The following is a 13,496-nucleotide window of genomic DNA, read 5'->3' on the forward strand; positions in this document are numbered from 1 at the left end:
AGGAGAAGATTAATTGTGTGTCGTCTGCATAGCAATGATAGGAGAGACCATGTGAGGTTATGACAGAGCCAAGTGACTTGGTGTATAGCGAGAATAGGAGAGGGCCTAGAACAGAGCCCTGGGGGACGCCAGTGGTGAGAGCGCATGGTGAGGAGACAGATTCTCGCCACGCCACCTGGTAGGAGCGACCTGTCAGGTAGGACGCAATCCAAGCGTGGGCCGCGCCGGGAGATGCCCAACTCGGAGAGGGTGGAGAGGAGGATCTGATGGTTCACAGTATCGAAGGCAGCCGATAGGTCTAGAAGGATGAGAGCAGAGGAGAGAGAGTTAGCTTTAGCAGTGCGGAGGGCCTCCGTGATACAGAGAAGAGCAGTCTCAGTTGAATGACTAGTCTTGAAACCTGACTGATTTGGATCAAGAAGGTCATTCTGAGAGAGATAGTGGGAGAGCTGGCCAAGGACGGCACGTTCAAGAGTTTTGGAGAGAAAAGAAAGAAGGGATACTGGTCTGTAGTTGTTGACATCGGAGGGATCGAGTGTAGGTTTTTTCAGAAGGGGTGCAACTCTCGCTCTCTTGAAGACAGAAGGGACGTAGCCAGCGGTCAGGGATGAGTTGATGAGCGAGGTGAGGTAAGGGAGAAGGTCTCCGGAAATGGTCTGGAGAAGAGAGGAGGGAATAGGGTCAAGCGGGCAGGTTGTTGGGCGGCCGGCCGTCACAAGACGCGAGATTTCATCTACATGTAAAATGGTTAAGTTTAGTGTTAGTTTAGGGTTTAGGGTTCAGGGTAAGGACGTCCCAAGAAATACAGATAGCAGTGACCGTTCATAGAGTGAGAGACTGGCACGGTATTTCACACAGACATTCATTTTTATTTTTTTTTACAAGCGGCAGAAGCAATTTTCGAGCGTCTGCCACAGATAGTTTCCTTAGAGACGATGAAATGAATTACCAAGATGTCCTTGATCCAACTGAGAAATAAGTAGGCTATATTTATTTAAGTTGTGATATTGTTAGGAAATATTTAGGCCTACTCTGTTGATAAGGCAAATTTGGTTTATTTGAAAATAATTACTTTTTGTTGATAATGAGTTGATAACGTATTGTTGAAAGCACTTAGGCAATATTATTTACTGTTTCGATAGGGGAGTAGGCTAGCAATAACGTAATTTGATGTTCTGGTATTATTTATTAAATGGATTAATTAAATTGTAAATGAAAATATACACACGTGGTGCTATAGGATATATACATATTTTGCATTATAATACAATACCCCTACATGCCATTGTACTATAGAATATGTACAGTTGAAGTCGGAAGTTTACATACACTTAGGTTGGAGTCATTAAAAGTTGTTTTTCAACCACTCCACAAATTTCTTGTTAACAAACTATAGTTTTTGCAAGTCGGCTAGGACATCTACTTTGTGCATAACATAAGTAATTTTCCCAACAATTGTTGACAGACAGATTATTTCACTTATAATTCACTGTATCACAATTCCGGAGGGTCAGAGGTTTACATACACTAAGTTGACTGTGCCTTTAAACAGCTTGGAAAATTCCAGAAAATTATGTCACGGCTTTAGAAGCTTCTGATGGGCTAATTGACATCATTTGAGTTAATTGGAGGTGTACCTGTTGATGTATTTCAAGGCCTACTTTCAAACGTTGTGCCTCTTTGCTTGACATTATGGGAAAATCAAAAGAACTCAGCCAAGACCTCAGAAAAACAATTGTAGACCTCCACTAGTCTGGTTCAAACTTGGAAGCAATTTCGAGACACCTGAAGGTACCACATTCATCTGTACAAACAATAGTACGCAAGTATAAACACCATGGGACCACGCAGCCGTCATACCGCTCAGGAAGGTGACGCGTTCTGTCTCTTAGAGATTAACATACTTTGGTGCGAAAAGTGCAAATCAATCCCAGAACAACAGCAAAGGACCTTGTGAAGATGCTAGAGGAAACAGGTACAAAAGTATCTATACCACAGTAAAACGAGTCCTATGTCGACATAACCTGAAAGGCCGCTCAGCAAGGAAGAAGCCACTGCTCCGAAACCACCATAAAAAAGCCAGACTACAGTTTGCAACTGCACATGGGGACAAAGATGGTACTTTTTGGAGAAATGTCCTCTGGTCTGATGAAACAAAAATATAACTGTTCGCCATAATGACCATCATTATGTTGGAGGAAAAAGGGTGAGGCTTGCAAGTCGAAGAACACCGGCCCAACCGTGAAACACAGGGGTGGCAGCATCATGTTGTGGGGGTGCTTTACTGCAGGAGGGACTGGTGCATTTCACAAAATAGATGGCATCATGAGGCGGAAGATTATGCGGATATATTGAAGCAACATCAGTCAGGAAGTTAAAATTTGGTCGCAAATGGGTCTTCCAAATGGACAATGACCCCAAGCATACTTCCAAAGTTGTGGCTTAAGGACAACTTAAGTTGTGGCTTAAGGACTACAAAGTCAAGGTATTGGATTGGCCATCACAAAGCCCTGACCTCAATCCTATAGAATATTTGTGGGCAGAACTGAAAAAGCATGTGTGAGCAAGGAGGCCTACAAACCTGACTCAGTTACACCAGCTCTGTCAGGAGGAATGGGCCAAAATTCACCCAACTTATTGTGGGAAGCTTGTGGAAGGATACCTGAAATGTTTGACCCAAATTAAACAATTTAAAGGCAATGCTACCAAATACTAATTCAGTGTATGTAAACTTCTGACCCACTGGGAATGTGATGAAAGAAATGAAAGCTGAAATAAATCATTCTCTCTACTATTATTCTGACATTTCACGTTCTTAAAATAAAGTGGTGATCATAACTGACCTAAGACAGATATTTTTTTACTAGGATTACATATCAGGAATTGTGAAAAACTGAGTTTAAATGTATTTGGCTAAGGTGTATGTAAACTTCAGACTTCAACTGTACGTATTTTATATTGTAATACACTACCCCTACATGCTATTGTGTGCTGGAGCTATGGGTTTATTTTTTCCATTGCCACTAGGCCTACAAATTCACACTCAAACTGAATTGAATGGGGGATGCATAACTACTTTTCACTGAAGAAGGGAACGAGGCACGACATATAACTTTTACCGAAGACATTATTTGGGCAGTCTTGATACAACATTTTGAACAGAAAAGCAAATGGTTCATTGGATCAGTCTAAAACTTTCCACATACATTGTTGCCATCTAGTGGACACAATCTAAATTGCACCTGTGCTGGAATAATACATTATGGCCTTTCTCTTACATTTCAAACATGGTACAAAAAAATACAAATAAATTGTTTTTTTTTTCTTTGTATTATCTTTTACCAGAACTAATATTCTCTTAAATTCCTTTCACATTTCCACAAACTTCAAAGTGTTTCCAAGAATATGCATATCCTTGCTTCAGGGCCTGAGCTACAGGTAGTTAAATTTGGGTATGTCATTTTAGGTGAAAATGGAAAAAAAGGGTCTGATCCTTAGAAGTTAAAATCATGCCTGACAGGACCAATGAAATCAGAACGGTGTCCTAATATAGTGTGGATACAGGAATAGCGTATTCTACAATAATGTAACTATGTGCTTGTATTATTTGTTTAATTAATGAATTAAATTGGAAATGTGGATGGGTACGCTACTTCATTCAATGATTACGGTATTGTACAAGGTAGATACAAGAGTAGCCTATAGTCTACAATAATGATGTCGTTGAATGTGCTATAGTATCATTTATTTCATTAATTCATTCAATTGTATACTTCATTCAGTGAATACTGAATGTCTTGCTATTTCTGGGAGTATGTTAATGAAAGCTTTTCAGCTGTTGAACTATGGCAAGGTTGAACAAATGTATAATTTCTTTAGGTCAAGACGATGAGCCACAGCAAACAATCAGTGTCACTCAAGCTGTTCTACCCACCACCCTCACTGTTCTCCCTCCGCAAGCAACCACATCCTCTTCTCCTGTTCAATTCATTTGCCGCCACACTGAAAAGGACTGTACACACACACACACACACACACACATACACATACATACATACATACATACATACATACATACATACATACATACATACATACATACATACATACATACATACATACATACATACATACATACATACATACATACATACATACCTCTGTGCCCATCTCATTGCAACATGTTCCATCCAAGGCCAAAGCTGGACTCCTAAAATGTGAGAAATGTAAACAAGATGTTACAGTAGTATGTGTGTATGGATGGAGTTCCAAGAAAAACATGACAAGATGGCAAAGGAGATAGTGATGAGAGTGAGAGCATGCGGTATGAAAATAAAGACCCCTTGGGATCTAAAATGAGTGTGTGGTTCCCTCTTGTGTCTCCTTTTTGTCCGTTTGAGGATACTACAGTCACCCATGGTGGAGGTTCTTGGAACACTGCTATTTAAGTCTGAGGAGAGTTTGACGAAAACCTTCAAAGGTGGTGGTGCTATGTTGCGCCTTTTCTTGAATACCAGGCAGATGTTTGAGTACAGAATGAAATGGTGTAAACTTAACAGGCTGAACTTGTTGAGTACACTCTTTGAGTAGGGGTTCCAACAGGGTTCTTTGGCTGTCACCAAAGGAGAACACTTTTTGGTTTCAGGTAGAAGAATTTTTGGTTCCATGTAGAACCCTCTGTGGAATGGAGCCCAAAATGGTTCTACCCAGACCGAGAAGGGGTTCTACCTGGAACCAAAAAGGGTTCTCCTATGGGGACAGAGGTGGTTTCTGAAGGAAAAAAATGAATTGGTGGTGGGGAGTTAATAATCAGAAATACTATGAAACATCCCCACTTTTAGCACACTTTTGCAAGCAGGCAAAGTAACCTATGTGTGCTGAGGCATGTGTGATCACTCAACTTTGACAGGACCGACAAAAAAAAAGACATTCTCACATGCAAACAAAAGATAGCATGTGCCTAACTTGCACCGTTATGCAATTATTAGGAGACTAGATACAAATATCTAATCCTGGCTACTAATGTTCTAGCATTAATGTATTGAGGCAAGCAGATCAGACATGTCAAGGTAGTACCCAAGCATATGCCATGTGTATATGTGACACACACATTTGTATGGTCATATTTTTTATGTTTTTATTTGTTATTTTATGGAGCCATCCCTTTTTGGAGCCATTTTCTACACATCCCAGGGGGGGCTGTGACGTCAATGGAGTGCATTAGTGAGATTGAAGTCTTGGAGAATGACTATTTCTGAAAACAAATGTTTCTCCGTCTCATAATTTAACCCTATTAATTCAGGTATGTAATATGCAAAAGTGCAATATGACTCAAAATATTGAGGCAACATGTTTAATTACATAGTCCATGAGTTTGGTGATATTTGAAGGCAATTGAAGGGAGTTTTAACCGAGTGAAAAACTCTTTGGTATTTTCCCAATTGTATGTAATGGAGTTAGGTTTGGTTGCTAATGGTTTACATACATGTAAGAGAAAGGATTAAGATGGCGTCCAAACTTTCTGTACTTTTTTCAACAATGTTTTAAATCCAATTTGTTTTATTTTCTATGAACAAAGGCTCAGTTTACTCTAGGTAATATATGTAAATATGTGATGTCACAGTAAAATGTGTTAGTGTTAATATTTGTACGAAAATTGCGTTTAACAGTTCGCAAGCTTGATGCTAACCAAATGTAGCTTGGCTAAGCACTAGTAAACTCTAGTCAATGCCAGCTTACATGTTAGTGGTTAATAATGTAATGGTTGTAGCACTGTTTCGCATAGGCGTCCAATAATTAAGAGTTTTTTTTTCCCGAAATTGACACTGATAGTACAGTGAGTTATATACCATGTGTATGGTGACTCCAAGTTTGGATGATCGGACCAACGTGACTGCCATGGTCAAGTCCCTTAACGGGTACCAGGAATGGTGGGAGGACAATCTGAAGGTAATTATCTTTGCGCACAACAGCAGCGTCCAGGCCGCTAGAGTACTCACCCTATCGCCTGCTGTACTAACGGGAGCTGCAGCTGTTTACTGAGGTAAACAATGCAATTGTATATAAAATGATTGCCTATACTGTAGTATATACAATTTGTGATTGACTTATGTTAGCAATTGGATATGTAGATGGGTGAGCCGGTCAAGGATCGATTCAGACTAAGTGATACATTTTATGACAAGTAAACAGTTTATTCAGAGTGAAAACATGTAGTACAACGTAATTACGGCTCTTCCGTTAGTTCGTGTGGAACGGCAGGCAGAGAGCGCGTAAACAGTCAGCACAGCTCTTATATACGTCACAGAAAGTAGGTTGACCCTAGGAAGATCGGATCTCCGGATTGGTTCAGCTGGTTGTAGTCTGTAGTCTTCCGCCATTGGCTCAGTTGTCTGTCCGTCATCGTAGGATCTTCTTCGGGCACACAGTGTTCGGTTAAAAAAGGGTGATTATGTGTGTAATGTGGGAGCTATCCTGTAGGGGACCCCACAGGCTTTACTGTGAGTTGTAGCCATGTAATTAGCAGTAAGTTAGTCACCTGCATACGAAATAGCAATTACTTACACTTAGTGTTTTTCTATTACTATTTTTGTATAACGTACTTGAGATCACTGATACTTCACCTGATGTAGTGGAAGTTGTCGAACCAGATCAGAATGCCTTCGAGGACCACCATCAGGCACAGACTGAGAAGGATGTGAAGATTTTTTACCAGGTTGAAATTTATTATCTGCTGTTCATTTATTTTCTGGCCTTCCAAGAGATTTAAGATATGCATTTGTAATACTATGAAATACAATTGCATTTAATTATATTATCAATCAGGGTGAGACTGAACATGGACAAGGCTCAGGAGAAACAGAAGGAGAGCCACCGGAGGAGAATCAAGGGGACCAAGTGCTTCGACAGCTGGTCGAATGACTTGGCTTGGAAGAAGGACGAAAAGGAAGGCAAGACCTGGGAAAGCTTGGTGCTCTTTCGCTCCTAGCTGGGGTCAACATCCGTTAAGGTGAATATAAAAATCTCAGATGATATCTACTTGCATTTGCCGGCACGTGATGCTGTCAGCAGTACCAACGCTGGCCCAGGGGTTTCTCCAAATAGTCAATCTCATGGCTAACCCTTTTGGGTCACGTTAAATAACCGCCGCTTCCAGGTAGGTTGTGTTAAGGTGCATGATTTCAGTGGTCATAACACCACCCTGGAGTTTCTCTCACCACTCATCTCTCTATCTTTTCCAGGGAACGTACCTTACCTCCCTTATCAACCCCACTGACATAAAACATCTGACAAGCTAAGAAAGAGCAAGAAAACTATCATACTGGGCACATAATGTGAGATGCACAGATCCGCTTAAAACACTAGCACTGCAAACACTCAGAACAAAGAGGGCAGCAGAGCCTGGACTTTGCAGTTTCCCTCTTCGGGTCCACCTTCCAAGACTGACTACCTGTTGAAAACAAGTGACAGGCAGAACCTCCCATCCACATAGCACCCACCTTCTCTCTGTTCCACACTACATAATTCAGTATTTTAGTCTGATTGCCATGTGAGTGTACAAACAAATCTGAAAGTAAATCGACACTTGTACCCCAAAAATATCAAAGTTTATGTATTTAAATCTAAAATATTGCCAGATTGGTTATCACAGCTGTTTTATAAGGTGTTCAGTGTTGTAAATTGTAACATATCCCTTGGTGGTATTTGTTAGTTAAACATTATTAATTGTTGTATCATGTACTATATATATATATATATTCAACCACAAGGGTGTACTAATGAGCTATGATTATTATTATTTTTCATAGAGGACTATTGCTCGGCCTCCGACCGCAAGGCACTTCAGATGGTAGTGCGTACGGCCCAGTACATCACTAGGGCAAAGGTGCCTGCCGTCCAGGGCCTCTACACCAGGCGGTGTCAGAGGAAGGCCCTAAAAATTGTCAAAGACCCCAGCCACCCCAGTCATAGACTGTTCTCTCTACTACCGCATGGAAAGCGGTACCGGAGTGCCAAGTCCAGGACAATAGGCTTCTCAACAGTTTTTACCCCCAAGCCATAAGACTCCTGAACAGGTAACCAAGTGGTTACCCAGACTATTTGCATTGTGTTCCCCCCCAACCCCTCTTTTACGCTGCTGCTACTCTGTTTATCTTATATGCATAGTCACTTTAACTATACAATCATGTACATACTACCTAAATTGGCCCGACCAACCAGTGCTCCCACACATTGGCTAACTGGGCTATCTGCATTGTGTCCCACCACCCGCCAACCCCTCTTTTTACGCTTCTGCTACTCTCTGTTCATCATATATGCATAGTCATTTTAACGATACCTACATGTACATACTACCTCAATAAGCCTGACTAACAGATGTCTGTATATAGCCTTGCTACTCTTTTTTCACATGTCTTTTTACTGTTTTATTTCTTTACTTACCTACACACACACATACCTTTTTTTCCCCCACACCATTGGTTATAGGCTGTAAGTAAGCATTTCACTAAGGTGAAATTGATTTGACTACTACTGAAATAATAATATTTCAGTGTAGATAAGGAAAGGCCTGTTCAAAATGAAAACATGCCAGCCAGACAAGCCAGTGTATGAATCAAATGTATTTACATATGTTTGGAGTGAAAATTAGCTGACTTTGTGATCTGTAAGGTAAGTAACTGTGGGGAGTGGGGGCATTTAAATTATATAATTTTTTACCCTTGATGCCTGTTTATTAATAAAAGATGGTAAATAACATTGATTGCAAAGGTTAGCCTATGCAAATGAATAGGAAAACAAAAGCTTATTAACAGGAATACATTTAGCCTAATTGGTAACAAATATGACGTGTGGGAAAGTCAGAATCCTAGTCAGGCATTTGTTTGTCAAATCTAGATTAAATAGAAAAGTCTTCATGTTTATCAAATCTGTATGCGATTGTGGGCTAAATCAATGACAAACAGCTGAATCGTTCAGGCTTCATGATCTATGATCAAAACAGGTTAGCGTGTTTTCGGTTCTGTTTAGGCTAAGGTTATGCATAAGAATGCAACTGCACTGAAATGAATAGCCTGATTCAATGGCATTCTCCTGAATAATAAATATTTTTCATCTGTTAAACTGTTTGGTCTATGCATAGACCCATACCGATTCAAACGGTCTGGTATGTTGCAGTAGGCAAAGCTCTAAATTGCAGAGCATTTAATAAACCAACCACATTTTCCTGTGATGTTGAGTCTGAGTGAGACCTTCGATGGTCTACTAGCCTATTTGGAAATAATCGCAGAGTTAATCATTGTTATAGCCTAGATCACTTTATATAATCTGGACCGTTGTTTTTCCTAAGGCTAAGCAAACAAGTGGTAGCATATGCTTTTTGACCGTCTCTTTAACAAGGGTTAGGCCTATATCCTCATATACCCCTTCAATTCAAACCTTGCTTTTGACCATAAGGCATCTCCACAGAAATGTATAGCCTACGGATTGAATGGTGACAGTGATTGTCTGTTAATCCGGGTAAACTGGGAGGTGGGGAAAAAACTAGGTCAAATCATGACATCAGTGATTTTCAGGTCAGAGTTTCTGAATTGGAATTGCGAGCTTGGATGACTGTTAAAAAAAGCAAACAAAAGCCCATCCATAGTTTTCAGTGTTCACAGTTGTCTTGAACGCAGTGAAGTTGTTTTGAATGTGCCACTGGAGACCTAGATTGCCTCTTATTTCTGAATAGGGACACCTACAACAAAGACGCCCTTGTGTCTGTATTGATGTGAGAATAGGCATATATACACAGTAATGGTGGCTGGCTGCGATATCAACTAGCCTAATAATTTTTGTATTGAGGTGATAGGCCTGTTATATTTTAAATGAAATTGATTACATGTACATGTAGACGTTTGTATGGCGTTCATGGTGAGATCTTTAATAATAAACTAAACAGACACTTAAATCAACATGTGGCGCATAACACATGTAGATGTTTTTAAGGAGTTAATTGTAAGATTGTTCGTAATAAACTGACACGTGATGTGTCAGTGCCACGTTACACGACGTGTACGTGTGACGTGAACGCGTCGACAATTAGACGCCTTTGAAAAAACTTGTCTCCATTGACAGTCCATGTTAATTCATGGCGCTAGAAACACCTTAGGTGACTTCGTGAGACGAATCAGTAGCTTCACGAGGTTTAATTATGGCCCTTTATCACCCCCCATACGTGTGTGTTTCATTGTCCGACCCGAGGCTCGAACATGATCCCGAGCGTGTGATCTGAGGCCGTTTGAACTCTTGCGCATTAACTTGAGAAAGCATCAAGGTAGAGCGGACAGTGCATTATAAACAAAGCGCCGCATATATTGCCCAAAAAACAACACATCTGCACTTTTTATTTTGCGGTGTGTGGAGAAAAGGCGTTAAACAGCAATTCAACTTTGAAAGACTTTAGGAATGTTTGTATGAATAAACAAATTCAATAAATCAGTTTGGAGAGCCACTTATTTAATGGATTGAACTTGAATATGACAACTTTCAGAATGAATCAAACCAAAAGTTTTTCCCCCTCATCAATATATGCACAATTCCCCAACATTTTAGAAATGTTTGCAAATATCACATTTAAATAAGTATTCAAATGCTTTACTCAGTACTTTGTTGAAGCACCTTTGGCAGCGATTACAGCCTCGCGTCTTCTTGGGTATGACGCTACAAGTTTGGCACACCTGTATTTGGGGGGCTCCCGAGAGGCGCAGCGGTCTAAGGCACTACAGACCCTGGTTTGATTCCAGGCTCTATCACAACCAGCAGTAATTGGGCGGCGCGCAATTGTCCCAGCGTTGTTAGGGTTTGGCCGGGGTAGACTGTCATTTTAAATAAGAATTTGTTCTTAACTGACTTGCCTAGTTAAATTACATAAACAAATTTGGGAATTTCTCCCATTCTTCTTAAGTCGCTGCACAGCTATTTTCAGGTCTCTCCAGATGTTCGATCGGGCTCTGGCTGGGCCACTCATGGACATTCAGAGACTTGTACTGAAGCCACTCCTGCGTTGTCTTGGCTGTGTGCTTAAAGTCATTGTCCTGTTGAAAGGTGAACCTTCGCCCCAGTCTGAGGTCCTGAGCACTCTGGACCTCATCTTTCTCTCAACCCTGACTAGTCTCCCAGTCCCTGCCGCTGAAAAAACATCTCCACAGCATGATGCTGCCACCACCATGCGACACCGTAGGGATGGTGCCAGGTTTCCTCTATGGTTTTTCTCTGAGTCAACTACTCACCACTTTTTATGCACTGAAGTGTTAGCTAGCTCTAGCTAGCTTATGCATTCAGTACTTGATTCCTCCTCTGATCCTTTGATTTGGAGCACAACCTGTCAGTTCATGCTGCAAGAGCTCTGATGGGTTGGAGGACGTCCTCCGGAAGTTGTCATAATTTCTGTGTAAGTCTATGGAAGGGGGTGAGAACCACGAGCCTCCTAGGTTTTGTATTGAAGCAGTGGTGACAGTCATTCAGCAAATATATATATTTTTTGTGCCTGTTTTGCATGTCATTTCAGTGTCACACATCACTTAGCAAACAATGAAAATAAAATCAATCAATCATTGACTTCATAAATAAAATGTTACTTTAAGTAAGGCAGCTCCAAAATGCAGGTGTTTCAGCCTAGCTCATTGCTTTCTGTGGTGGTGGCGCAGCCAGTGGAAAATACGGAGTGTAGGGGTTGGTAATGTTCTGAAGTTGCACTGTGATTGGCTCAGTATTCTGTCCCTCATGGGGACACTGTCACCACAAAATCTGTTATATCTACTGTAGCTTTGATTGGACATGTCAACATCATACTTCAAAATCTTAGCTAGCAATCCTTAGCTTTTCAATCCTTGTCATATCAAGAGACATTATGAAGATAAATTACAGATAAAAAGTACCGGTGCTCATCGGTCAATGGACATAAACATTACCCAAAAAGTTGGAAATTGCAAATTCAACAATGAGTGGTTTGAAAGGAATCAGTGGCTAACTACAAGCATTGCAAAGCAATCACATAGCCTGCTATTCAGTGGAGTGTGTGGTCTGGGTTTAAGGGTCTCTTTTCCAAGCTTAAAAAGGATTAACATTCAACATTAGCCATGCTGTCAATCCAGTATGACTTCTGCCGCGTTCAAAACAACTGGAAACTCAGAATTGGGAAATGTCAGACTTCAGTGAGTGCAAGACAACTGGGAACCCGAGAGAGAAAAAAAGAGCTCTCTGGGAAAAATGTTTTAAATGGTCATCCAACTCAGAATTCCAAGTAGGGAAATCTCAGGCCTCTTTCTAGATCACCGACCTGAAGATCACTGACGTCTTGATTTTACCTTGTCCGTCCGAAAATCGGGCTTGGAATTTCTAACACACTGGCTCGCTCTTTTCCTTTAGGCCCCCAGACTGATCCATTATTTACCAGATAATAAATTGCACTAAAAAACTATTTAGACAGACCCACTGGGCTAGAAATGGACCAGCCCATCTGGCATTTGTCCGAAATGCCATATGGCCAGTCTGCCCCTGCTCAGTTAAAATGTATGGCGGCGTTGACGCTAGGAAGTGGCCCCTTAGAACACTTTTTCATGGACTTAACCCCAGCAGAGTGTTTGTGCATCACACCCATGTCAGCTGTAAAGCCTCACCTCCCTTCCCGCTGTACACACTCATGTACAACTGCTCAAAAATTAACATATGCAGACAGATTTAATAAACATTCACCCTTCTCAGCTAAGGCCATCTTTAATCCAGGCACGTTGGGTCACGAAAGTTCACTTTCTATGGCTGTGCAGAGAAGACTATCACTCTCTATGAGAGGCCTCTAGTGGCCAAAAGCCCATATTAGCATGGGTAGTGCCATTGATGGCTTCCACCATTTTAATGCAGTCAACTGGGTGGGACTTCCTCATGGCCCAGTTGGAGTCATGTCCAACTGGGTCCGAGATCGCCTCATGGTGCTGCCTGTGCGCTCAAAGACACCATAGAAACTATACTTAACAAAATATAAACGCAACATGTAAAGTGTTGGTCCCATGTTTCATGAGCAGACATAAAAGATCCCAGGAATTGTCCATACACACAAAAAGCTTATTTCTCAATTATTTTACACAAATGTGTTTACATCCGTTAGTGAGCATTTATCCTATGTCAAGATAACCCATCCACCTGACAGGTGTGGCGTATCAAGAAGCTGATTAAACAGCATGATCATTACACAGGTACACCTTGTGCTGAAAAAAAAGAGGCCACTAAATTGTGCAGTTTTGTCACAACACAATGCCACAGGTGTCTAGTTGAGGGAGCATGCAATTGGCATGCCGACTGCAGGAATGTCCACCAGAGCTGTTGCCAGAGAACTGAATGTTAATTTCTCTACTATACGCCACCTCCAACGTCCAACCTCCAATTTTAGAGAATTTGACAATATGTCCAACCGGGCTCACAACTGCAGAGCACATGTAACCACGCCAGACCAGGACCTC

Source organism: Oncorhynchus nerka, linkage group LG28 (assembly GCF_034236695.1).
Source record: "Oncorhynchus nerka isolate Pitt River linkage group LG28, Oner_Uvic_2.0, whole genome shotgun sequence".
Taxonomy (NCBI): Eukaryota; Metazoa; Chordata; class Actinopteri; order Salmoniformes; family Salmonidae; genus Oncorhynchus; species Oncorhynchus nerka.